The sequence below is a fragment of the Grampus griseus genome (assembly GCF_964374135.1).
Source record: "Grampus griseus genome assembly, chromosome: 16".
Taxonomy (NCBI): Eukaryota; Metazoa; Chordata; class Mammalia; order Artiodactyla; family Delphinidae; genus Grampus; species Grampus griseus.
Window position 1 is genome coordinate 77,478,881 of NC_139010.1, and position 27,320 is coordinate 77,506,200.

The 27,320-nt window shown below is 46.8% G+C and overlaps 1 protein-coding gene across 1 annotated transcript in view; it reads right to left on the reverse strand.

Moving 5' to 3' along the window:
• Positions 1-27,320, reverse strand: part of LOC309834793 (uncharacterized protein C10orf120 homolog) — a 47,538-nt gene that overhangs the window by 5,370 nt on the left and 14,848 nt on the right. The window contains exon 2 of the mRNA XM_082673876.1: positions 9,619-9,828. The gene's annotated coding sequence lies outside the window, so the exon portion shown is untranslated. The remainder of the gene's footprint in view (positions 1-9,618; positions 9,829-27,320) is intronic.

A 27,320-nucleotide genomic window follows, 5' to 3' on the forward strand; every position in this document is an offset into this window, starting at 1 on the left:
TGGCTATCAAGGAGTATGTGTACATGTGTGTGTTTGCGTGTGTGTGTGTTTGTGTGTGCAAGTCGTACACAAGAAGTCCGGGCTTCTCCTCCCCCCGCCACGTCTGTCCCTTCAGTCACCTCCTAGGCTCTGGCTCCCTCTGGTGGACCTTGCCACTCACTGAAAGGTGGCTCTGCAAAGCCCCACCAGCCATCCCCCTACTCCTGGGCTAAGATTCCCTATGGAGATAGCCCCCTTGGTTACGAGAATGGTGCTCCTTTCTAACATTGCATTATATCCAGACTTTATATGAGCAGCTGTGTGCCTTAAAATCATAGTTCCCATTACAAAGCCATTGGCTCTGGGCAGGCCAGCCTCCTGGACAGGTCTTCTAGGTCAATGCTTCTCCAACATGAATGTGCATATAACCCTCCGGGGAGATCTTATTAAAATGCAGAGATTCGGTAGATTTGAGGTGGAACCTAAAGATCTGCACCTCTAACAACTTCCCAGGGGAGGCCAATGCTGCTGGTCCAAGAGGAACAAAGTTGCAACTCAGTGTGTGGGACTCCTCAGCACGAGGTGCTACTCCAAGTGTGGCCAGGGGGCCAGCAGCAGTGGTATAACCTGGGAGCAGGTTAGAAATGAAGCATTTCAGGCCTTGTCCCAGATCAACTGAGTCACAATCTGCAATTCAACAAGCTCCCCAGGTGAATCCCACACACAGAAAAGTGCGAAAGGCAGCTGGTTGGCCCCGTGAGGAATCAGATGACACACAGCCTCCACACGGACCCCCATGGAGTCAGCCCAGAGGACTTGTGGTCAGGATTCACCTGCTGTGCACCAACCTGTTTCTAACATCCAGTTTCCCAGACTTACAGATATTGAAAACAAACTTATGTTTACCAAAGCAGGAGCAAGAGGGAGAGGGATAAATCAGGAGCTTGGGATGAACATACACACACTACTATATAGATAGATCTATCTATATATCTATATATCTATATCTATATATAGGTATATATAGATATAGATATCGATATCTATATCTATATATCTATAGATAGATAACCACCAAGGACCTACTGTATAGCACAGGGAGCTCTACTCAATATTCTGGGATAATCTATATGAGAAAAGAATCTAAAAAAGAACAATTGTATGTATATGTATAACTGGACCACTTTGCTGTACACCTGAAACTAACACAACATTGTAAATCAATTATACTCCAATAAAATTACAATTAAAAAATCAATCCAGTTTCCAGCTTCCTGTCTGCTTCCTCTTGGCATGAGGATTGAGGAGATGCTGGCTCAAGCAGAGTTGTTACAAATAGTTACTTAGGAATAAACAGGTCCACTTTTGGAGCCTCTGTGGGAGGTCCACCCAGAACAGTGGAACCTATGGATAAGGCGAGGCCTGTTTCCATTTAGACCTCTGGGGAATGCTTGGTCACATGGAGGTGTCAGAAGCAGGGTCTCTAATTCTTTTTTTCTGACTGAGGGGGAACAGATTATTATCTGGGGAAGGTCAAGTCCCAAAAGGGTGATCTAATCAGACCTCAGAATCTAGGCCAGGATGACGATATTCCTGCCTGCATGTGTTTTTTATTTTTTCCCACCAGAATTTCAGGCCCACCAAGGAGGACTCCCCCTCCCCAGTGGAATCTGTCCCACGGAGGTGAGTTGAGGTAACAGACACCAGGGCACAAGAAGGAGGGTCTTCCCTAGCCCTTCCCTCACCGATTAACGCAGACCACTGTGCAACACCACCTTCTCAGTCTGAAAGGAGGCTTTGAGAATTCTCCTTTGGCTGCCTGTCTTGCTATTAAGATCCTACCCAAGAGAGTCTGATAGGGTGTGGCCTGGACATTGGGATGTTTGGATGCCCTCCAGGTGGTCCTACCATGTGGGTTAAGAATTACTGTCTTATAGCGATCTGTAGTTATCTTTATTACTATCTCACTCCTCCCATTAGAATGCAAGCTCCAAGAGACCAGGAACTTTTAAAATCTTATTTATTGCTATTTTCACAGTCCCAGCATGGTCTGTGACACACAGAAGGCACTCAATAAATATTTGTGGAATGAAAAAAAAAATAGCTAAGATAGCACTGTAAGTGAATCAAGAAGCCCTGGGCCATAGGATATACTTTACCTACCATAAAATTTGCCTGTTTTAGACATGCAATTCAATGAGTTTTAATAAATTTGCTGAATTGTATAATTCACAATTCAGTTTTGGAATATTTCCCCGAAAAGCTCTCTCATGGTCACTTATAGTTAATCCCCTGGCAACCACTAGTCAACTTTCTATCTCGACAGATTTGCGTTCAAGTGTTTTCTTCTTTCTTTTTTTTTTTTTTTGCGGTACATGGGCCTCTCACTGCTGTGGCCTCTCCCGTTGCGACGCACAGGCTCAGCGGCCATGGCTCTCGGGCCCAGCCGCTCCGCGGCATGTGGGATCTTCCCGGACCGGGGCACGAATCCGTGTCCACTGCATCGGCAGGCGGACTCTCAACCACTGCGCCACCAGGGAAGCCCAAGTGTTTTCTTTTTAAAATGACCCCTTCCTAGCTTCAAATTACCCTCGCCTCCTTGGCTTTCTGTTGTAGGATGAGTTGGGTTTTTTTGTTGTCCCTCTGTCACCACTAGAGGCACTGCTAAATCCGTGCTCAGGAAACCTGCCCTCTTCCCATGAAGCCGGAAGTACCTGCCTAGGCTTGTAGCTGGGATGATGCCTGAACTCACTTGGAGAATCAGGCTGAAGATCATCTTACCTTTCCGTAGGCTAATGCAGAAACAACTCAGCAGTTCCAAGACTCTATCAGATTATGGAGGGAGGGTGTTAATTGTGGTTTCCCTTATCTTTAAATAACAACTTCCTGTATTAGCCTGGTGTGCAGATGGTGCCAGGCAAACCAGACCATGATTCTGCTGGTCCCACTGCAACCAGACAAAGCAGAAGACCAGGGGATGGACAGCTTCCTGTATCTGGAACGCTCCTTCCTGCCTGTCACTCCTTGTGATCTAGTGGCAGAGCTGAGTCCCCAGGGCAAGGAGGAGCCACCAAATACAGAGGCAAAGACCTGGCACATTTAGGGTCGGGATATAGTGATGGAAAGAGACTGGCATTTGACTGGTAGGTGGACAAACTTCTCACGTTTTCTTCTCTTATGCACAGAAGCCCCCTAGACAGTGGACTAACCATTAAATGTCTGCTCTGCACATTTTGCAAGTATTGACATTACTGGCAAAAGCTGCCCGTTATAGATGCATGTTACAGGGGTATCAAAGCAGGGTACTTAGTCTACTTAAATGTCTGCTTGAATGTAACACTCTGTAGGGAGAACATTTTTCTCTGGGTATGCTTTCTTTGGTACTCACACATGCATACATATGTTCATGTGTGCACGCATGCCTCCACTCAAGCACGCCATGAGCTCAACTCTGCTAGATGTTGAGGAAACAGAGGAAAAAGACAGGACAGGGTCTCTCTTTTGCAGAAGATCTCACAAAATGGGGTGACACAGGTATACAGAAGGTCAGTGTAGAATGTAATAATGCACATTATAACTGGTGCAAGAAAGGTGGTATTCTGGCAACACTGGGAAGATTCTTAACAGCCAGGGGCTCAGAGAAACTTCCCATGGGGCAAACTATGGGTGTTCAGAGATAAGGTGCATGAGAATTTGGGGAAAGGCAAGTTTATCCACCTCCCGGGCTTTCTATTAATTTTTGGCCTGGAATAGACTCTACAAACTGCAGCGGGCCTGGAGCAGTAGAGGAGATGGGTGAAGAGAAGCAGGTTGAGGGCATTTGCTGAGTGGGGTGAGTCAGTGTTGGCGAGCGATCTCTGCCCGGCTGCAGGGGAGAGTTGATCTCTCACACGGGCCTCTCCCTTCTGCAGTGGAACAAAAGTAGGAATGAGATTTGCCAACAGGAGGAAGGAAGTAAAATTTGCCGTTGTCCCACGGGGGTTTCCGTCATCCTGGAATCCCAGAGTCTTGCATCTGCTCGGGGGCCTCTCTGGAGCACTCACCGCTGTCGGACCCCAGCACCAGACAGTCTCAGCTGGAGACGCCAGGTCTGGCCACTCAGCTTCTCTCTGCCCTGTCCCTCCAGAAGAGTCCCTAGGGCCAGTGCTCTACCCCCAGGGGGACTTCACAGTTGAACTTCCCAGTTCCCAGCCTGACTTGGGGAAGGAGCAATCTCACCTTTGTATCCAGTATGTAACTTTATGCCAGGAACCTAAAGAGACAGAATTTGGGTAGACCCAGGGTCCTGTGGAACAAGTTGGAACCAGATGAAGGAAGAACTGTGAAGGAAGAGCTCTGCGCTGTCTCTGTGTCAGAATTTGCTAACCCTGCGTTACTCCGGGATTTATCTGGGTGGGGATGTGTCAGGATCATTTTGAACATGGAAAGTGGTGCTCGTCTACAGCACTGGCGCTCAGACTTGGAAAGTGCAGATTCTTTGTTACAACAGGAAACATATGAGAATTGTTCTTCGCTAAGGTGAGAGTGAGGGTCCAGCAGGCCTCAGACATCAGACAAGGAAGGTAGAATGCGCCTTCAGCTCCTCTCAATGCAAACATCGCTCACATCTCTTTCTGGCAGGACTCTTGTTCTTTGTCTCTGTGACTCAAGATGATGGTAATATTTTAAAAGGGTCTTTTCATATGCACGTCACTCATTGCATCTTTCAAGGTGGCATATAAACAATGTGACATTTGGAGAGAAGTGGAAAACAGAAACAGGCTTCTTAAAAAGTATGCATACAGGGCTTCCCTGGTGGCGCAGTGGTTGAGAGTCCGCCTGCCGATGCAGGGGACACGGGTTCGTGCCCCCGTCCGGGAAGATCCCACATGCCCCGGAGCAGCTAGCCCGTGAGCCATGGCCGCTGAACCTGCGCATCCGGAGCCTGTGCTCCGCAACGGGAGAGGCCAAAACAGTGAGAGGCCTGCATACTGCAAAAAACAAACAAACAAACAAACAAAAAAACCAACCACTTAGTTGTCTGTCACGGTTTTGTGGGGCAGCGCTTGGCTGGGAGAGTCTTCCACTCCACATAGCACTGAGCAGGGTCACCTAGTGGCTGGTTTGGAGAGTCCAGGACAGCTGCACTCCAATGCCTGGGGTCCTGGTGGAGCCCCGGAGGGCTCAGCCAGGGGCCCTCTTCCTTTCCAGGCAGTCTCAGGGCCTCTTCACATTCCCAAGGTCTCTCCAGGTAATCAGACCTCTTACGGGGTGGCTCAGGGTGCCACGAGCAAGCCACGGTTCCCAGAGACAGGAAGTGGAAGCTGCCAGTGTCTTAAGGCACAGCATCGCTTCTGCCATACTCTGCTGGTCAGACTGTCAGAGAGCCCACCCAGGTTCAAGGGAGGGGACCCACCTCGCGACGAGAGGCATGTCTGAGAATCTGTGGCCTTCTTTAACCTACCACAGGAATTCTCTCAGCACCTTCAGACTTTTCTCAGTTTGCACTAAGTACACGGACATTTCTAAGGAGACCCTTTACATTTTGCTAACCTAGTAGATGAGACTATTTTCCCCTGGAGGTCATCAGTATCTTTTTTTTTTCCTTCTGGGTCTTTCCACAGCTTCTCAGGATCGTGTAACAGGTAGTCGCTTGTTTTAAATTGACATGGTGATAACTCCATGCCAAGAGAACCATCATAGGAGATGCCAGGCGGTGTGCTCAGGAAAAGGCACAGAGAGGCTGGTGTGGCGTGGCTGAGGGGCTGCTTCCTTGCTGCTCAAGCCCATCCTGTTGCAGCCCCTTCCACAAGGAGGCAGGGCAGCCGGGACTCAATCGGAGGAGCATCTCTGTCCTCACTGCAGCCTTGCCGAGGGGCGTGGCATTAGTACTTCTAATGCCTGTAAATGCTGACTTGTTGTTTTATGATTTTTTAAAAAACTTTTGTTGAAGTTTAGTTGATGCACAGTATTATATGTTACAGGTATATGACAGAGTGATTTATAATTTTTTAAGGTTATACTCCATTTATAGTTATTATGAAATATTGGCTATATTCCCCACATTGTGTAGCTTATTTCATACATAACAGTTTGTACCTCTTACTCCCCTACCTGTATATTGCCCCTCCCCACTTCTCTCTCCCCACTGGTAACCACTACTTTGTTCCCTATATCTGTGAGTCTGCTAAGAAGCATGTTTTTAATGAAAATAACTGGATAGAAGTAGCAGAATAAATGCCGACATCCATATATAATGAAGGGGAACAATAAGTTTTGTATAAAATTGTAAATGCTGACTTTCAGGCTGGGAAGGGGGCGTGTGGATTTGCCCAGGTCAGAGTAGGCAGGAGGGTGACAAGGGACTTGAAGAGAATGTGGCTCGGTCCGTCTGGCCGTTCTCAGCCTGCTGCCTCTGGGCACCGTCCAGCAGCGGACACCCATGACGGGCACCAGCTCATCACCCCCTGCCAGCTCCCCGGGGTTTCAGCATCAGCGTGATGAGGCCCAGTTATTGTAACCTACAAGCGCAGTCAACACTAGCACTCTGTGCCCATCACCACTTCCCACCATCCATCGTGGGAAAGGCCAGGAATCTGTGCGATTCCAGGAGGAGGTGGGCAGGGGAGAACAGAAAGAAGAAAGTTAAGCATCTTCATAATTTGGCCACAAGGTCAATAAAACATTACGTTTTCAAATTTCCTCTAAAATAATTTGACAATTCTAAGTTTTCTACTTTTTTGTGTGGCATGCTGCTTTACATATGTATGTTTGTGTGTGTGTATCAACTGATATTAACATGACAACTAGTATGGAAGAATTAGATTTTACTTGTATAATTCTTTTTTCTTTTTATAAAATTTATTTATTTATTTATTTTTGGCTGCGTTGGGTCTTCGTTGCTACGCACAGGCTTTCTCTAGTTGCGGCAAGCGGGAGCTACTCTTTGTTGCAGTGCACGGGCTTCTCATTGCGGTGGCTTCTCTTGTTGTGGAGCATGGGCTCTAGGCACACAGGCTTCAGTAGTTGTGGCACGTGGGCTCAGTAGTTGTGGCTTGCAGGCTCAGTAGTTGTGGCGCACGGGCTTAGTTGCTCCACGGCATGTAGGATCTTCCTGGACCAGGGCTCGAACCCGTGTCCCCTGCATTGGCAGGCAGATTCTTAACCACTGCGCCACCAGGAAAGCCCCTTGTTTAATTCTTATAAATCCAAAACCTGTAAGTTCCAGTTGCAGTAGATACTGAGTTGAAGAAAACACAATCTACCCAGAAAAAGTGATGAAAAAGTAGTGAAAGGGAGGTCCCAGTCATAACCTCCCAAAACAGTCCATCCCACCCCCATTCCCTCCATCTCAGATTCCTCAGACCCAAACCTCGTCAGACTCACCCCTTCCCCAGGCATGTCCAGCCTCAGTCTCTGTCTCTCTTTCCCAAACCCTCATGTCGATCTGCTCTGCCTCTCTCCCAGCAAGCGAGAACCCTTCCACTTTAGAAAGAGCGAGGAGAGAGTAAACAGACAGGACAAAGATAATATTTTCTTCATCAGATGATAGAGGGAGGGAGAAAGGCAGGGAGCTCTCACGCATTAATACTTTCTGACCCATAAGAATTAGATTGAACGGACTCTCCTTCCCAGGAGACATTTAGACTAAAGATCCATCCGACGGCAGCCTGACTCCACCAGGCCGCTGGCTGTGAGGCAGTCGTTAGTGATGCCATGGAGGCACCTCCTGGCGTCCTTTATCCTGTCATTTCAGGAGGAAGTAACTCTTGTGGAGGGGTCATTTCTAGTGTCTCTGGCTCATTTTCCAGTCCGCTGCATCCAGGAGACTACCCAACAGACGTCCAGTGTGTTTGGGAGATCCACGTGGCTAAAAAATTCCGCATAGAACTCATGATTCCAACTTTGAAGTAAGAAACCAACTTTTAAAGGGAAGAGTCCACCTAAATAAGAGTATGGCCTTGTGAAATCATAATAAAGATGTTTCTTTTAGTGGGAAACATTTAGGGGCAAAACGAGAAGAATGCCAAATTCTTTCCAGTTTGAAGCTGGAGTTGCTTTTGTAGTGCTATCCAATGAGCTACTTCTAGCTTGAAAAATTCAATAAGTGGTTTATTAACATATTTGACTTAACATTCCTATGATGGTTTTTCTTTTGATTTTTTTCTAAAAATATTCTTATCAGCTTTGCCCTCACTATACACTGGGTACCAATATTTATTCTCTTAGACTTTCTTTTTCTTTACATTTTAAACAAGCTTAAAAATTAAGAGGCTTTCCATATACATACATTAGCTGGCTACTCCAGCCTTGAGCCCCACATCCTCTAAATGTTGCCACAGAGTGAAAGGGGATGGTAGAGTCATTGCCTCATCTCTGATATAAAAAGGATAGAATTTCCTAAGTCATTGCCATTTTTTAACCTTCAGGACATAAAGTAATAGCTGACTTTTTTTAGTGTGCTCAGATTCTGTACTATGTATTGTGTATGCTTTGTCATGTTCCAGCATCACTTTAGCCCTACGATAGATGTCCTTCTCATCCCAATTAGAGACAAAGAAGCTGAGGCTCAGAGAGGTTAACTAACTGGCCCAAGGCCAACCTTCTAGTTCTGTTGGATGTAGATGGCCTAGCTCTTCACCAGTATATGGTTCTGTAAGCAGAGTCTGTACAAAGCCCTTCTTCTTGTTGTCTGTGACACACATCATGCTACAAACACAACAATACTGTGAAATGCTATGAAAATCCCCCTTTATCATGCACTGAATTGTTGCTCGGTCCACGGAGTCCAACATGCCCTGTGACAAATGATATCCTAGAAACACGTTATCTTTGTTGACTAAAACCCTAAGGACACAGCCCACAATGAAGTGAGAGCCTTGAACCCAAACCTCTAAAGCCTGTCATTATCCATTTCTTCAAAATCAGCTCTCATACACATCCTTTTGGATAATTACCAAAGTGCAAATACTCTTCTACATGCTGACATTATTTTAATTTTATTTTTTTAATATCTATTTATTTATTTATTATGGCTGCGCCGGGTCTTAGTTGTGGCACGCAGGATCTTCCTTGCAGCATGCGGGCTCTTAGTTGCGGCATGCGGGATCTAGTGCCCTGACCAGGGATGGAACCTGGGCCCCCTGCATTGGGAGCACGCAGTCTTAACCACTGGACCACCAGGGAAGTCCCTATTTTTATTTTAAAATCAAGTTTTTTCTCCCCAAGAATTTGGGTATGGAAAATGTTGTGAAATACAGAGGTAGGAAAATCAGGCTGTGATGTTGGTTACATGCTGATCACTGGGATGATTTTACTGTTCAGATTTTATCTGCAGTGTATATTCGCATTTCCTAATGTTCTGTGTAAGTTGTGATTGGCCAAAACCGTTATGATTTTTAAATTTCTATTACTAAGTTGTAACCATAAGCCTCACACATTACTCAGACAAAGATAATAAGAGTTCTGTTAATAAGGCATCTGAAAAAGTTAATTGATATTTTATATATTAATATGCAATTTAAAGTACAATCCAACTATTTAATCCTGTGATTGTCATACTTTTCAAACTTTAAGATCTAGGATGCCCTAACCTGCCGCTAACCCTCCGCTGTGATTCCCCCAGGCTGGAAGACATCCTTGGATGCCCATATGACTCACTTGAAATCTTTGACAGCCCCAGGATTGCCTGCTGTCCATGGGCAATTTCTGTGCCTCAGTAGCTGTGATGTTTTTCTCCTCCTCTGACATCAGGACTGTGGTGTTCTGAAGTGATTCTGTGATCACCAACAGTGGCTTTTATGCTCTTTTCAATGCAATTCCGCAGGGCGAAAGAGAGTCAGGTAGGAAGCTTCAAGCAGGTTTTTGGCCCTGAAAAGACAGAACAGTTTTCTAATTTAAGGGATTCCCCTCTTAGCAGAGGCCTGGGATTCAGTTTTAAAAGCACACACACACACACACACAAGCCCTGCTGCATCGCTGCTAGATTTTTCCATTAAGAGGGCTCATGAACGATGAAATAAGACAGTGACGTGCAGCCTGTATGTTGAATGGGCAGGCGGCTCCTCTCCACAGCTGCATCCCACACTGCCGGCTGCCTGGGAACTGTCCAGGGTGCTGAAATGTAAAAGTCAAACTTGCAAGAATTCTTTTCCCTCCACCAGCTGGTTCACTCTACATCTTGCCTGCATTGGACCCTAGACTCACCCAAATAAGAGGCTTGGGGACTCCTTAATGGATGGACGCTATAGCCTGTCATTCCAGGACCAGGTCCAGTTTGCACCCAGAAAGCATACTTACCTGCCGATTGTGGGGCCCCAGTAACTCAGGTCATTAGGAATTTGGGTGGAAACTCCCTGGGTGTATTTTGAAGCTGAGGGGTGTTTGTTTCTGAGTAAGGGAATTCCTTATATATTTACCTTCAAAAGCATGCTTGAGATCTTGCCCTGGGGAGGCTAAATAAGGTCCAGCATTTGAAATCCAGACCATTCACTGACTCAAGATCATCATTTTCTCATCCAATAATCTTCACTAAGGTCCTACTCTGTGTCAGGTCCAGTTATATAAGTGCTGGGGACACAGTAAACAGTACAATGTCCTTCCCTCGTGGAGTTTACAGTAGCGTGGATTTGGGTGAGTGGGGAAGGATCAAGACATAAGAAACAAGTAAATAAACAAGATGATTTGGGGGGTAGTGATAAGGCTGGGAATACAGAGCCAGATGGGATAGAAGACAGTGCCTGGGGTGGAGGAGGTGCTATTGTGGATTGAATGGGGATGGCGGCCTTGCTGAGGAGGTTATATGTGATGAGTGACCATGAAGGGGCATTCTAGGCAGAGAGAATAGCAATGCAAAAGCTGCTCCCAGGGAGGAAAGAGTTGGACATATTAGAGAAACTGAAAGAAGGCCAGGGTGGCAGAGCCTGTGGACACAGTAAGGGAAGACTGTCCCTAGGGTGTCTCCAGGAGACCACAGGTGACTCCAGCTGGACACAGCCCGTCAGTCCAGAAAACGCCATTCCCTTTGGGCTTTATGAAGTCCTAGACACCCTTGTGACCAAGTGCCTTCAGGGGACTAAATCTACACTTATCCAAGCACTTATCCAAGACATGTCCAAAGAAGCAGGTGGGAACCCATTTCCCCAGGAACCCACCTTTGCAAGATCTGCAGAACCCAAGGTGTGCTGGGGCTAAGCACTGTGCCTTATAGTCACACTCTTGTTGGCTTGTCACCTCTGAGATACATGCTGCTAGAAGCCCCACTTTACAAATGAGGAAACTGGGGCCCAGGGAGATGAAATAACTTGTCAAAGGTTACACAACTAGGGAGCAGTAGAGCTGGGATCCAAACCCGCCCCTGTCTCACTCTTAAGCCCTTCAGCCCAACGTATTACGGAATCAAGACAGCCTTAAGGCTTCATTCTTGCATTTATTTCCCTTAGCCACAAATACAGGAGCTAGAAATCCTTCTTACTTAAAACTCCCTACACTCAAAAATAAAATCCTGGGCTTCCCTGGTGGCACAGTGGTTGAGAGGCCGCCTGCCGATGCAGGGGACACGGGTTCGTGCCCCGGTCCGGGAAGATCCCACATGCCGCGGAGCGGCTGAGCCTGTGAGCCGTGGCCGCTGAGCCTGCGCGTCCGGAGCCTGTGCTCCGCAACAGGAGAGGCCACAGCAGTGAGAGGCCCGCGTACCGCAAAAAATAAATAAATAAATAAAATCCTGCTTTGTTTAGAAGATGGACCAGAGCTGCGGCTGGTGGGTGGTTCTGGACAGTGCTCAGGACGCCTGGAGATCCTCCATGAGGGGCCTGGGGCACCGTGTGTGACCACCTATGGGACCTTGGTAGACCACAATTGTGGTCACCACGAGGATGCTGGCGTCATCTGCTCAGGTACCTCTCCTCCTGCGGCAGGTTCTTTCTGGTCTTTCAGCATCTCGGGTGGAAGGTGTGCACAGAGCAGGGCCAGGTGACCAGACAGATGAATGTCCCTTCAGCCGGGCTGGCAGAGAACGCTGAGAGCCACACTCTCTTCTGAACACACACTCCAGGGCCACACAATTTTCTGGTCCTGTTCCTTGCAGCCTCTCTCAGGTCTGGAACTGCTTCTCCAGAGTCTAAACATGCCCTGTTCTTGCTTGTGTAAGACGAAGCCTGCCTGTTTGGGACTTGCCCACACTAGAAAGCCACCACTTGTCTTTATAAAATGTAACTTAAATTTCCTAAATTTACCTCTTTTTAATGCATGCAGATGCAGGGGACTGGGTTCCAGATGTGATTCCTGCACCCCCAGGTAGGTCTGACACTGAACCCATTATCTCTGCAAAGTGAATAAGAAATTTAACCTTGGGACTTCCCTGGTGGTGCAGTGGTTAAGAATCCGCCTGCCAATGCAGGGGACATGGGTTCGATCCCTGGTCTGGGAAGATCCCACATGCCGTGGAGTAGCTAAGCCCGTGCGCCACAACTACTGAGCCTGTGCTCTAGAGCCCGCGAGCCACAACTACTGAGCCCATGTGCCACAACTACTAAAGCCTGCGCGCCTAGAGCCCGTGCTCCCCAACAAGAGAAACCACCGCAATGAGAAGCCCATGTACCGCAACGAAGAGTAGCCCCCACTCGCCGCAACTAGAGAAAGCCTGTGCATAGCAATGAAGACCCAATGCAGCCAAAAATAAATAAATAAATTTATATTAAAAAAGAAAAAAAAAGAAATCTAACCTCTGTCTGGACCCAGACACTGGAATCACCCAGAGAGCTTTAAAAACTTCCGATGCTCAAGCTGCACCCCAGACCAGTCACATCAGCTCTTCTGGGGTCACAGCCAGTCATCAGTGGTATTTAAAGCTTCCTGTGTGATTCCAACATGCAGCCAAGGCTGAGAACCAGGGGCATGGTCAACGAGCTAAAAGTCACATTTCCCAAATGAAATGGCATCTGAAACTCTCCTCTCTGGACAACAGATCACAGAGCGGCAGGAGGGGACGGAAAGAGGATGGTTCCATCACAGTGGCTGAGAAGAGGGTTGATACAGGGAGGAAGGAGGAAAGGTTTACCTCTCAGGGATACGAATTAGACAGTGAAAGCATGCAAGTAAACAAAGCAGCACTGAATGTCGAACTCTCCCAGTGGGTAGAAAGCAGACTGGGGAAGTGAAAACATTTGGGGCTCCTCTGTGGGCCTCCTGGCTTAGCCAACACAGCAGGAATAGAGAAAGGTACACCTTCTTCAGGTAACCTACTCAAAGTCGATGTGCAGCAGTGACCTCCTAACTCAGACTCCTGCTGCATCAGAGCACCTACGGTCCTGCCTCCTGCATCTGCCTGCCTCTCCAGGACAAGTTCTCAGCCGCTTGCTTCCCTGCTCACTGGCACCCTGGGCCCCACACACCCTCCTCCCAGCCTTACCCAGTGACTGGTGCCACTCTCTGCCCTCAGTGGTGGCCTGGGTCGGGAAAGTCGGGGTCAGGGGTGCTCCTTGCAGTGTTTGGGGGCCAGGTGAGGTGGCTGGCAGCTGTCCCTACCTTGGGCTGGCACCACTATGGTGCATTTGGAGGGACACGCGTTGGGAGCCTCTTACCCACTCCAGTCCAGGTTCCGAGGGCGTCCCAGGTGGAAGTTGCCATCCCTTGTAGGTTGCCCTTTTGGTGCGGGTTGCAGAGGCAGAACTATGGGAAGGGGCCCGTCTTACTTCATTGGAATACTTGTCCAACCTACCTTTCCCCACCATGGCTCTCACTCAGCTTTCTGGGTCTGAAAGCTGCATTGTCCCTCTGCATTTTGGCACCTGATAAATTTCTACAGGCACTGTGGCATGTTCATAAGCCCAGATGTTACTGTAGGTGATGCCTCATGACTGGTCAGTCTCAGGACAGCCCTTGGGGTGGTGGACCCCAGCACAGAAGAGAAAACAAATCATGTGACTGTGTGTTGTCTGTGATTTCCTGGTGAATCACTGCAAGAAGGGGAGAGGTTGCATCTCAGATCAGGGAGAAAAGAGGAATGAGTGTGTCCACACCATATATTAAGGTTCAAGAGTAGTAGCAGCTTCATTCATTTGTACCTAGGTATTGATATAAGGTGATGTTATCGTGCCAAGCTTTTTCCTGATTGTTTTGGTTCTGATTTTTGCAGCTGCCATTCCCCAAGCACCTATCCCACAAGGTAACTCTCTTCTGCTGAAAGTATAACCTATAAAGGGTGGAATCATGGTGATAATTCATGAAAGTAGAACAGACGTCTGCTGTCCTGCCGGCATGAGGGGAAGGAGGTGGTGGGACGGAGCCCTCACAAGTAGGTGGATTGTCTGCATCTTAGATGGGCTGGTTTGCACGGCAGGAAGCTGGGGAGAGCATTAAGGATGTGTCACTGGACACCCCACACCTGCCATGTACGTATCCAATCCGTTTCCAGTCTCACCTACAGTCGTAGGGTCCTGCCTACCTGTCATACATCTCTCCTCCTCCCTCACCCCCTCTCAGGGCACAGCCACACACCAGCCAAGCCACAACCGCGTCTACACCAGCCAAGCCACAACCGCGTCTACACCAGCACAATTCCCTCCCAGTTTGTGATTCACTTCCGAGCTTGCTGGAGTTCTGGATTCTGTACTCGGGAAAATGCACGTTGCGTGCCTGAAGAACCCAGCCCCGGCTCTCTCATTTGTTTTCACAGGAGGAAGTCACTTTTGTGGGGGAGTCATTTCAAGTCTGTCAGGCTCCTTCTCCAGGAAGAGTGTATAACCACAAAATCATTTTTGAAGGTACATTTAACAATGTAACATGTCCCAAAGCAAGATCCCTATGCTATTCATCTATTCTTTCACATCTCTGTTTAGACACATGCCAAGAAAACCCAAAACCAACATGCTTGGTATTTTTGGAGGTTGAATTCATTCAAACCACCTGCATGATGCTAAGTGACCACTTCAACTCCACGCTTCGCAGTTTGTCTCTTTGGTTGTGTAGACCATGGTCTTTCTTATCCCTTTCGCTCTAAAAATTCTAGTTTTCATCTCAGAGGTTTCTGCCCCAGAAACCATGCTGGAACCCCCCGGGTGTCTGGGAGGAGAGCAGGCCCCAGACATTTCCAGGCCAGCAGGGAGAGCCCTGCAGCTGTCCTCTCTAGCCTTGGCTGGCCCAGCTCCCCCTGCAAACCTCATGTGCTGACCACAGCGCTGGGGCCAGAGGACACAGAAGTCAGGAACCACCTGCAGTGGTGACCAGCCCCAGGCCACCTATGGGAAAAACAGCACTATAAAAAGGTTCTCCTGTATCTGATTTCAGAGTCAGTGAATGAGCAACCTTTTAGGTGCTGAGGACACAGCAGCCAACAAGACCGACAGGGCCACAGCTCCACGGCTCTTACATTCGAGAGAAGGGAGAGAGGCACTGGATAAACACACAAATGAGAGTCCTTTATAGTGAAAAGGGTTAAGAAGATAATCAAACGAGGAAGAGGCTAGAAAATGCTTTGGGGCCACTTTGAACAGGGTGGTCAAAGAGCCGAGGCCTGAACAAGGAGCTGGAGCCAAGTACAGAGGAACAAGGGCTCCAGGCAGGGGGTCAGCCAGTGCAGAGCCCCCAAGCCGACAGCCAGCTTGGAGAGCTCGAGGGAGAGACTCAGGCCCAGCAGCCACGGGAAGCCCAGAGTTCGGCTGGAAGTGGGTAGGGCCATGTGGTCCTGGAGTTTAGCTTTCCTTCTTAGCTGTGTCCTCTCAACAAGGGTGACATCCCCTTCAAGGGGGAAGAGAGACATTGATTCTTAGAAGCAAAAAAAGGAAAACAAGGCAGATCAGTGAGAAACACTGCTGTAAGCTGACAGGGCAGTCCTTGGAGGGTTTCAAGGCAGACTGTCACTGGATCTGAGTTGCACAAGCCAACGCTTCCTTGAACAAACGTCCCTGGGCAGAGTGAGTCTCTGGCGACCCACCAGGCTACAGGAAGGAGGCTGCCAGAGGCAGTGGCCCCTGCTCATCAGCCTTCAGCACCCCCTCGGCCCCTTCAAGTCATGTTGGATTTAAAAAAGGAACATGGCTGAGCATGAAGGTCAGCAGGGCCAGGCCCACAGCTCACAGGGAGCCAGGGCTGACCTGGGGTCAAGAGCAGGGAGGAGCAGTGGAAGAATCCAGCAGCCAGCGTGGACCTCCCACCCCACTTCACATCCCACGGCCTGGCCCTCGCAGGAGGGAAGACGGGAGTCCAGACTCACACACTAGGGGCTCGCTGCATGCACCCCCAACTCCCAAAAACAAGGACATAAGGTCACCCATCATGGCCTCAGGTACCTGCAAGGTCATGCCCGAGGCCTCGTGCCCTCCAGCTTCTCAGAAAACTGGCTCCAAGTGGGGGACATGAAGCAGAGGTCTCTGCTCATGAAGAAAGTACTTGTCAGGGAGCCAGGAGCACTGGTCACCAACCTGCCTCTCTCCTCCCAGGAAAGCCTCGGCTCTCTCAGCTACTCCAACTCCATCAGAGGCCAGACACAGGGCCACCCTGGCCAAGTCATTGTACGGCACAAGGTGCCTCAGCTCACATTCACCTGCAAGGTGGATGGCCAGTTAGCAGTTGAAATTGTCCCTGGGGCTGACGTCCCAAGGGAGAATGCCAGCTACGATGTGTCCATATCACTTCTCGAGTTGCCCACGTCCCAGCACGTGGGGAGCATGGGGCCGCACTACGCCAGCCAGAGCAAAGAGGTCTTCCTCCAGGTCACACTCCGTAGCCCCAATCCCTGCCTGCGGCTCTCTGTGGAAACCTGTGTGGCTTCTCCAGATCCTGGTGATTTTGCAACTGTCAGGCATGATTTGATCCAACAAGGGTAAGGAAACTAGAAGGCCCTCGCTGGTTGACTATTATATTCACGTGGCATTCTTTTGGGGACCTGTGGCTTCTTAACTGGCAGTCCTAAATCATAACATTGTGCAGAGAGTCCTCATCATGCCCCAGAAGCAGAGCCCGGGCCCTCACCATCCCTCTCATTCTAGTTGGGGACAAATAATCATAGGAAGTCTAGACAACTTCCCTTGAATCCCCAAAGAGTCCTGGGCAGAACCCTCGCTGTCTCAGGCTCTGCTGTCTCATCCCAGCCTTTCATACCCATGCCCCGCTTCTCTTTAAGTTTTATAACTGTATTCCACTCCCCATTCCTCAGGATATTTGGCCTACACTGATGGGCTGGTGGGTTACCCCAGGCTAGGCTCTTACAGTGATGAGATTTATTCTGGTGCCTTTGGTTAAACAAAGGATTTGCCAAGTTAGAACTCTGACAAGTTGTTTGCCTTTATAGCTCCCATGTCCCCCGACCAAGGCAAAATGCTTATGGATGGGTAATTGGCAACCAGTGTGAAGATAACAAAACCCATCACTTACTGATGGCAGCTGCAGAGTAGTGAGAGCCACAGCAGCCTAAAGCCCATGAGAAGCATCATGGTGCCTGTTTCCAAAAAGCCAGTGAGGGGCAAGAGGCAGCACCTTCCAGAGGCAGTGTGAGCCACGGTGCAGGAGGTGCACAGATGTGGCACTAAACTGCACTGAGTCAGAGTGAGAAAGCTCTTCCCTTTTCAATTCTCCCTTTTCAAAATATATCAAGGAGAGGGAGTTCCCTGGAGGTCCAGTGGTTTAAGAATCAGCACTTTCGCTGCCATGGCCCAGGTTCAACCCCTGGTCAGGAAACTAAGATCCTGCAAGCCACGTGGCACAGCCAAAAAAATATTATACACATATAGGAGAGAGGCTGGAATTTAACAACTGACATACTTTTCTTCTGCTTATTTTAGGTTTAATTTGCTCTCCTTTCTCTAGTTTCCTACAGTGGAAGCTTAGATTATTGATTTTAGATCTTTCTTCTTTCAAATACATTAACTTAATGCTATAAATCTCCCTCTACACATTGCTTTAGCTGCATCCCACAAATTCTGGTAAATTGTATATTCATTTTCACTTCATTTGAAAGATTTCATTTCTCTTGAGATTTTTTTCTCTGATCTTTGGGTTACTTGGTGTTGTTTAATTTCCAAATATTTAGGAATTTTCCAGCAACCTTTCTGTTATTGATTTCTAGATTAATCCCGAAGTGATCTGAAGATGTCTTTTCTGTGATTCCTATTCTCTTCAATTTGTTATGGTGTTTTTTTATGGTCCAGAATGTAGTCTATCTTGGTGAATGTTCCATGTGGGCTGGAGAAGAATGTGTATTATGCTGTTGTTGAAGTGTTCTATAAATGTCAATTAGGTCTGGCTGATTGGTGGTGCTGTTTGGGTCATCTGTATCTTTCCTGATTTTCTGCCTGCTGGATCTGTCAATTAGTGACAGAATGGTGTTAAAGTCTCCAACTATAATAATGGATTTGTCAATTTCTCTTTGCAGTTCTATCAGTTTTTGCCTCATATATTTTGATGCTTTATTGTTTGCCACATATACATTAAGGATTGCCACATCTTCTTGGAGGACTGATCCCCCTTCATCATTATGTAATGCCCCTCTTCATCTCTAATAATTATCCTAGCTCTGAAGACTGTTATGTCTGAAATTAATGTAGCTAATCCAGCTTTCTTTTGATTGGTATTAGCATGGTAAATCTTTCTCTATCCCTTTACTGTTAATTAATCTTTATCTTTATATTTAAAGTGGGTTTCTTATAGCCAGCATATAGTTGGATCTTGGTTTCATTTTATCTACTCTGGCAGTCTCTGTCTTTAAATTGGTATATTTAGTCCATTCATGTTTAAAGTGATTATTGATATAGCTCGATTAAAATCTACCATCTTAGTAACTGTTTTCTACCTGTTGCATTTGTTCTTTGTTTCTCCCCCCACTCTACTTTTGCTGCCTTCTCTGGTTTCTGGGTTTTTTTGGCTGCATTAGGTCTTCGTTGCTGTGTGTGGGTTTTCTCTAGTTGCGGCGAGTGGGGGCCACTCTTCATTGTGCTGCGCGGGCTTCTCTTTGTGGTGGCTTCTCTCGTTGCAGAGCACAGGCTCTAGGCACACAGACTCAGTAGTTGTGGCTCACGGGCTCTAGAGCACAGGCTCAGTAGTTGTGGCACATGGGCTTAGTTGCTTTGCGGCATGTGGGGATCGAACCCGTGTCCCCTGCATTGGCAGGCGGATTCCTAACCACCGCACCACCAGGGAAGTCCCTTCTCTGGTTTTAATACAACATTTTATATGCTGGTTTTAACTGAGCATTTTATATTATTCCATTTCATCTCCTCTCTTGATATATCATTTACTTCTTTCCTTAAGTTTTTCAGTAGTTGCACTAGGGTTTACAAAATACATTTTAAAATAATTGAAGTTCACCTTCAAATAATGCAGCCACCACCTTCAATCTCCCCTTTTGAAAAAAGTAGAGCAGGAAACAGCTCTAGCTATAATTTAATTACTTTGTCTTGTTTTTATTTTATTTTACAGTTCCCTTCTGTTTCTGGCCAAGAATGGTGGTTTGGCCAGGAATGGTGGTTTTTCCCCTCATGGTAGTATTATAAGGTTTTTTAATAAACGAAAGGAAGAGTGGGTTGTGGGGAGAACTCCAGTTGAAATTCAAAGGTCTGTGTCCAAGCCTGATTATTTGAGCCAGAATTAATTCACACCATGCTTTAAGTTAATCCTCTTGGCCTGGGGTTTTTCTTGTCATCAGGTGCATCAAAGACAATACAAATGTCAACCTCCACTCCCGACAGAAGAACATAGCCCAGTTCAAGTTCAACGTCTTCAGCTTTCTCACCAGCTATGATGTGATCGATCTGCAGTGTAAAGTTGCCGTGTGCAAAGTGCGGGACCACGCCTCCCACTGCTCCCAGGGCTGTGCAGGGCAGAGTAAGAGGGGGCACAGGCCCCATGGAGGTCACAGTAGAGCACACTGAATATTTCCAAATGGTGGGGCCACTGGAGATCCACAAAGGAACTGATCGAAGAAAGACCCTTGTGTGATTTCTCCAAGTTTCACGTCAGTCTGTTAGAAATTAGAAGTAAATTCTATTCCTGCTCAGCAAAATAAAGTTTGACAAATCTGAGGTTGTCCATGTAGAGACAGGTAAAAGAAATAGCTAAAGAGGTTCTCTCTGAGGTTTGTTGCTAAGTAAGTCTTCTTCTCTGATTATTCAACTTCTAAGGCAGTTGCTCTCTTTGCAGCTAGAAGTCTTGCATTTTATAATTCTTCACTATCAAGAACTTGATCATTGTCTTAAACAGTGCAACATATTATAAAGAACAGTTATCTCTTGATACCACATTGCCAACTTAAAGATATCTTTGACTCCTTAATGTTTAGATGCTAGTAGGTGTATCTTTTTGTTTCTGTCCCTCTGATGCTGTGAGAATTTATTTTCAGATCTTGTCAAGGGTCTTGTGAAGAATAAACTAAGTGTCTGTCAGAAAGTCGCTGGGTTTTTTTTGTTTTTTCTTTAAACTACAATAATTGGTCAGTTGAATCAGATGTCATTTACTCAAAACAAGCTTTATTTGTCTGTTTGAAAGGGAACAAATTGGGCCTTGGCTTTGTTGAGTTTGGGTTAAGCTTGCAAATGAGACACTTAACGACAATCACGACAACCCCTCAGGACTGCTCTGTGAGCTACCACGCACTTAGTCTGTTTCCCAGATCTTCAAAACATTACAGGAAACCTGAAAAGCACGCAAAGAAAGATTAGCATATTCCCACACGCTCCCAGAAAAGAAGGGCAGCACCCACTTAATCTAATCTTTTTATACCTTAACAGAAAGAGGCCTGCACTAGGCTCAGTACCCTCAAAGTTGTCTTTAAAGAAACAGACTTGGACACAGCCAGATTTTTTTGTTGTTGTTTTTCAATAAATATTCAGTAACTACATTAATGCATATATGTGGAATCCGAAAAAACTGGTATAGACGATCTTATTTACAAAGGAGAAATAGAGACACAGACGTAGAGAACAAACGTATGGATATCAAAGAGGAAAGGGGCTGGGGGGGGATGAACTGGGAGATTGGGATTGACATATATACACTATTGATACTATGTATAAAATAGATAACTAATGAGAACCTACTGTATGGCACAGGGAACTCTACTCAGTGCTCTGCGGTGATCTAAATGGGAAGGCAATCCAAAAAAGAAGGGACATATGTATACATAAAGCTGATTCACTTTGCTGTACAGTAGAAACTAACACAACATTGTAAAGCAACTATACTCCAATAAAAATTTTTTAGAAATATTCAGTAACAATATTTAAAATATGAGCCCTCAAGTCCAGGGTATCGTTCCCATCTTTGTCAATAAATAGCATGTGTGAGATGAGAATACAGTATTGTCAAGTCCCCCAGGGAGGAGGCAGGGTTTGGTGGGGCCTGGGAGTGAACCCCAAATTCCTGAGAGGTGAAAATCTGACAAGTGACCCAAGGAGGGACACTGCCTCTAAAGGGAGACATGTCAGTTTGATTACAAACATGCCCTTCACCAACAACTGTCTTGGTAAAAGTAAGTTTCCTGCTGATACATAGTCGAAGTTGATGATATGTAATTAACGGTCAATTTGATGAAGATGGCAATCTTTGTATCAAAAGTTAATTATCTCTCATGAGTAGCTTCTCAATCACACGAAACAATGATTTTAGCATCTGGCATCTATTTCATGCAAGTGCTTCAGATGAAAAAAGGAATTTTTCCAAGTAACCAAGAGCTGCTAGAGTTTCCACTTTGAAAAGTTCATCTGCCCATTAACTGGTACCTATCCAAATCTTGTTGAGAAAGTGGGAGGGTAACAGTTTCCAAAATTAGCATCTTATGGCTTTTAGCAAATCCCTAATGTGAAAAGTGTTGACAATGAATGGACTGAATTTTTAAGAATAAATAAATAAGGGTCCAATGAACTTCCATTTCAGGTACTCTGGGTGTAGTTCAGTGGATGGGAGCCAGGAAGCTGCCCTTTCCAAAAGCACCCAGGTGATTCTTAGGAATCATGAAGTTTGCAAACCAAGGCCGCTGTTCAGCATCTTATGCCCCATGGATCAAAATGCACTTAACAGGGAAAAGTGTGCAACCCGGAAACTCCAATGGGTGCAGAAAAAAAACAGCCCAAGAGAAGCCTGCTCCCTCTAGCCAAAGGACCAGGAGCAAAGGGGCAGCCAGCCAATTCAGAAAACTTTTAGGCAATAACCTACCTGCTCTAAACACCATAGGTAAAACTATGCCCCACCCCCAGCCCAGGCAGCAAAGGTGAAGTAGGGAGCCTAGACTTCCACCTGCTCTCCGTGCCCCACACCCATCTCATCCCCTGTCCTCCCCTCCCTTCCCTTCCCCAGGGTGATGTCAGAAAAGGCAGAGTGAAGAGCTGGGACTTTCATCACCTCCAGGCAGCAAGGAGGGCCACCCTGCACCCCCAAGTCAGGTGGAGGCCAGGTGGGGAGCTTGGACTTCCAGCTCCACCCATCAGGTCTAAGGCACCCCTTTGAGTCTGCTAAGACTAAAGAAAAAACAACATTGATATTATATATTATTATATGCTGATAGTGCATCGTATAGCTCAATAGCTGCACTACAAAGTTTTTTTTATTCCTGGTTATATGATTTTACACTCTCTAGTGAGTCACAGTATTTGACAGTTTTCTTCGTATTACACTATGGCACCTGACGCACCTCTGAATACGCCCCTCGCATGGCCACCAGTGGATGTTTAGTCAGTTCCTGACAGAGGGATGACTGATGGGCCAGTGACCAGATAATTTTTCAGCGCTGTTTTTAAATACTTAATTTGATTTGCCCATTCTAAGTAAGTTCTTAAGTGTTTTCACATTGGGTTAGAAAAGATCTTATTCGTTATATGAACGAATGCAGAGGAGATTCACCCGCATGGCCACTGGGGCAAGTATTTGGAAGATCTACATGGAAATATTAAGAAGAAAACGGGGGAAATCTGTTTTGATTTGGAGCTGGAATTCAGTCAGGCCCCTAAGAACTTGTTCGCTGAGGGCAGAGATGCTGTTGTATCCATGGTGTATCCCCAGCATACTGTATACTCATACACAGGAGTAAAGAGAGGGCCTCTGGGCATCAGGAATGTGGCTGCCTGTTTGGCAGCCCCCAGCCACCAGGCTCAGAGAAGTTAAGAAACTTCTCCAGTGGCACTAGCTTGTGAAAGGCAGAGTTGGATTGGAACCAACTGTGTCCAGTTCTAAAGCCCCTGTGTTACACTCTGTCCGTACTGCCAACCAGAGGGGTTTGTCTCAAAGACCCCTTACTCCATCTTGCCTCCCTCAAGGACCCTGCGATGCCTGGACTTATGGCATATTCCCCACATTTGGAACACACTTGTGCAGGGCCTCCCAGATGCTGGGCACTGAGCTGCCCACTGGGTGGGGTTCAGAGGGAAATTGGACGTGCTCAGGGGCTTGCTGGTGACAAGAGAAAATAGAACTGCATTTGAACTCCTAAGAAGGGGCAGAAAGCAGTAGGTGCCAGGAGAGGGAGGAAGTGCTCCAGGAACTCAAGAAGGACGCGTCACGTCCGGCTGGAAGGCAGGTTCCAGGGAAGGTGCAGCCTTGAATTTGCCTCTTGAAACTCTTACTGAGATTGGGGACACTCCACCCTCCATCGAGTTTCCCAGACATTCCAAGGGCTACTGTGTGACAGCAGCTCCAGCTCCCACATCCCTCTGGCAAATTTCACGAGCACTAAAGCGCTGAACACTCCCTCATCAGCCAAGCCCTCTGCTGAGCACTGAAACTCAGCCAGGAGGTGGCCTCTTCCAAATGCTTAGTCCTACCATTGTTACCTCCCTGTTAGCCTAGAGATAGTAGCCGTTTCCTTCATTATTTCCTGTTACCTTTTCCATCCCTTTTAGCAGGTAACCAACCACCTGTTACGAGTCAATTCTTTACCTTGAGTAAAACACATGATGCTCACTAAGCAAGGGTTTTGTTAATGAAAGAATGAATTGCGGGGACTTCCCTGGTGGCGCAGTGGTTAAGAATCTGCCTGCCAAGGCAGGGGACACGGGTTCGAGCCCCGGTCTGGGAAGATCCCACATGCCGCGGAGCAACTAAGTCCGTGCACTACAACTACTGAGCCTGCACTCTAGAGCCCGCGAGCCACAACTACTGAGCCCTCGTGCCACAACTACTGAAGCCCGTGCGCCTAGAGCCCGTGCTCTGCAACAAGAGAAGCCACCGCAATGAGAAGCCTGTGCACTACAACAAAAAGTAGCCCCTGCTCGCCGCAACTAGAGAAAGCCCACGCGCAGCAATGAAGACCCAATGCAGCCAATAAATAAATAAATAAAAATAAATTAAATATGTGCTATCAACATTTCAAATGTTTTTTTTTTTTTTAAAAAAAGAACAAATTGTGGTTACAAATGGAGAGTCTATGGTTAGAAGGGGGTTCCAGAGGTTCAGAGGAAAAAGCAGGAACAGAAGGGAGCAGACGAGCAGGAGTGACAAGGGGTGCACCCTCCTGCCTACTGCTGAGACCAGGAGGATCTGGGCTTCACCATTCAGCGGGAGGTTCCTGTTTGCAGTTAAAGACACTGACAGCTGAGTCAGCAATAATCAGTGTTAAAGTGATCCAAAAAGAAGAAAAAAATCTGCTTCTGAAGATTTGGAGGATAGCAGGAGGAGGAATCTCAGGTTTTTAAAATGTCCTTTTGACACCGCAGAGCTCAACCCCATGACTGCACATATCAGGCAACCTCAACCCAGAGGTAGCCCATCTGGCTGTTCTCCCTCTGGGATGAATGGAGTTTCCCTCCAGGGCAGTGTAACAACTGCCCATGGTAGAGTAGCTGGATGAGAGTGAATGAAGCCCTTAGAAGGAGGAGGGCCGACCGTGGGAAGTTTAGCAGGGTCTGAAACTAGAAACACTCTAAGGTCAATTTTTTTTTTCTGGGGTTGGATATATAGGTGTATTTTCTACTCTAACTCTCCTTACATTGCAGTATAACTTTATAAGCTAGTTGCCCCAAGTCCCAAAGTGGGTACTACACAAATTTAAGTACTTTTATAACTAACAACAACAATACTGGAGGCAGAGAGGATTATTTTCAATATTTCAGTTATTCAAAAGTACATAAATATGTTACATAGTACCTGATATAATGTAAACAGTATAAAACTTGACTTGAATAATAAAACATTCTACTAATAAAGAAATATCACCTACAAAGATATTTGTGCCCACCCAAGTCAGAGTCCCTCGTTTGCATCACAGAAGCACGGTGGCAGGGCATCAAAGCCAGCATACAAGTTACATTCATCACAGCACTGGAGGCTGGGATAAGACCCAGTGGTGATGGCCGCAGTGACCTTGTCCTGGGTGACCATGTCTGGATCATCTTTTAAGGCTGAAGAAATAGGTACCTTTGGAACTCTTAAGAAAAGACATACACAGAACATAGGATTAGAATTTTTCTTCTCAGTCCATTTGTTACAACTTGTCAGAGGTATCTCAGAAGCTTAGGACTGGAGCCAATGAAACACATGATACCAGCCCAAGACTAAAGTGCTCTGCCCCCGTCCCAAGTTCCTGTCTAATCCCTTTCTCTCCTAAGATTGCCAGAAATGTAAAATCAGGTTACAGCAAATAAGGGAGAGTGAATTGCAAGTGTGGGTCACGAGATGATCACTGCAAGTCCTCCAAGTGCAGAGCATGACAGGTGCCAAAGTCAGCCGTCCCCTGGGTGCTGGGATTCACCTTCCAGCACACAGGCCTAATTTCCCTAGAATGGGAAAACCACTGCTTTTTTGCTTGTTTTTTCTCTCCATTATTAGATAAGGAATCTGAGACATGGAGAAACACAGTGCCTTGATCAAACACATACAAGCAGAGGAGGAGCTGTAAATAAAAGGCAGGTCGTTGAAAGCTTGATGCAGGACTCTGTTCAACAACTTATGCTGCCTCCTTGGAACGTTAATGAATGGGAACACCACTGCTTCTGGCAACCAATCTCTCCCATATTTGAAGGTTCCTTTCCCCAAAATCGAATGCTCACTTTTCTGATCTACACTCCCTTGTTAGGCAAACCCCAGGATCTTCACACAACTCAGCTTCCCCAAAGTCCTATAGGCCCACCTCACTGTCCCCAAGGCCAAGGACACACTGAGAGCTCCCCAACTCAGGCAAGAGAAGATCAACTCAGCCCGTCCTCTGAGTGAACACAGGCAGAGAGACTCATTCACACAGTCTTCAGTCTGCAGTGTGTGGAATTAGCCAGCTGAGGGTAAACTCAACGAGGCCAAGTAACAGCAAAGCAGCACAGAGCCACCTGGCTGAGAACATTCTACTTATGAGCTCAGAGCCCCAAACAGGAAGGCGAAGAAACCAAGATTCTACACGCACTGCCTTTGTCGTCTCAAACCCTCCCGCTGTTCCTGACCTCACCCGGGGTGCGGCCATGCGGCAAGGAATGACCCTACTCAAGCACAGAGCCCCAGGATCCCATCTGAGGGAGCGTTAGCCACTCTTACCCACATCACTCACTTCAATGCGTTGGCTACTTTGTAGTAAAGACAGATGACAGCAGCCATCAGCACAAGCACAGCCAAAAGGATACCGCCACCAATGCAGAACATAATTACCGTGTTAACTTGGGAAGCTTCACCTAGGCAGAGAAGTGCAGGCAAGCAGTGAATGTGACTTCCCTCCCCACAGCCACCGAGCAACCTCAATATGCTTCCTTCAGTGGAGGAAGAATGAACCCAAACCACAGATCCTTATGCGTGTAAAACACAAATGAGTCTTCCTAGCGGGGGCCCAGGACCCTAAGCTGGCCCAGAGACGGGGGAAAGGGTTCATTTCTAAATGAGATGGGACTGAAATGCAAAGTCCAGAGAGAAGGAAGGAAAGAAAGTGGGCAGAATCTTCTTCTCTCTTTCACGTGCAGTAAAGTGCAGTTGTAAATAACCAGCCTGCACTCGAGCAAATGGTTTTATTCCCAAACACCTGGGCCTCCTGAAATAAGTTCCCTTTCAGAGTCAGAATTAAACCCTTCCCTGTACCGCAGGCTTAAAAATCTTCTACGGCAATTATTAAGGGAATGACTTTTTTTAAATGTTATGTTCAAAAATACTAAGAATACACTAATCTATTTTGTGATATGTGTTTCAGGAAAAGGAAGCTTTCAATTCTCCCTCTGACTACTGCCATTTTTCCTCCTAAACGCTAAATCTTTCCAGGAAGCCCCATTTGTGTGGAATAAGCAATTTGTTTAATCTGACTCCCTGAAACTGGGGAAAAGTGAGCCAGAAGAGAGGAATAAACAATCCAACTGCCAAAGCATACTTACGAGTATCTAAGTCACCAGAGCTGGATAAATGCTGACAGTTTAAAAAAATTACAATTAAAATCAACTTTAGGGAACAGTACATCTTATCAGGAATTTCTCAAACCC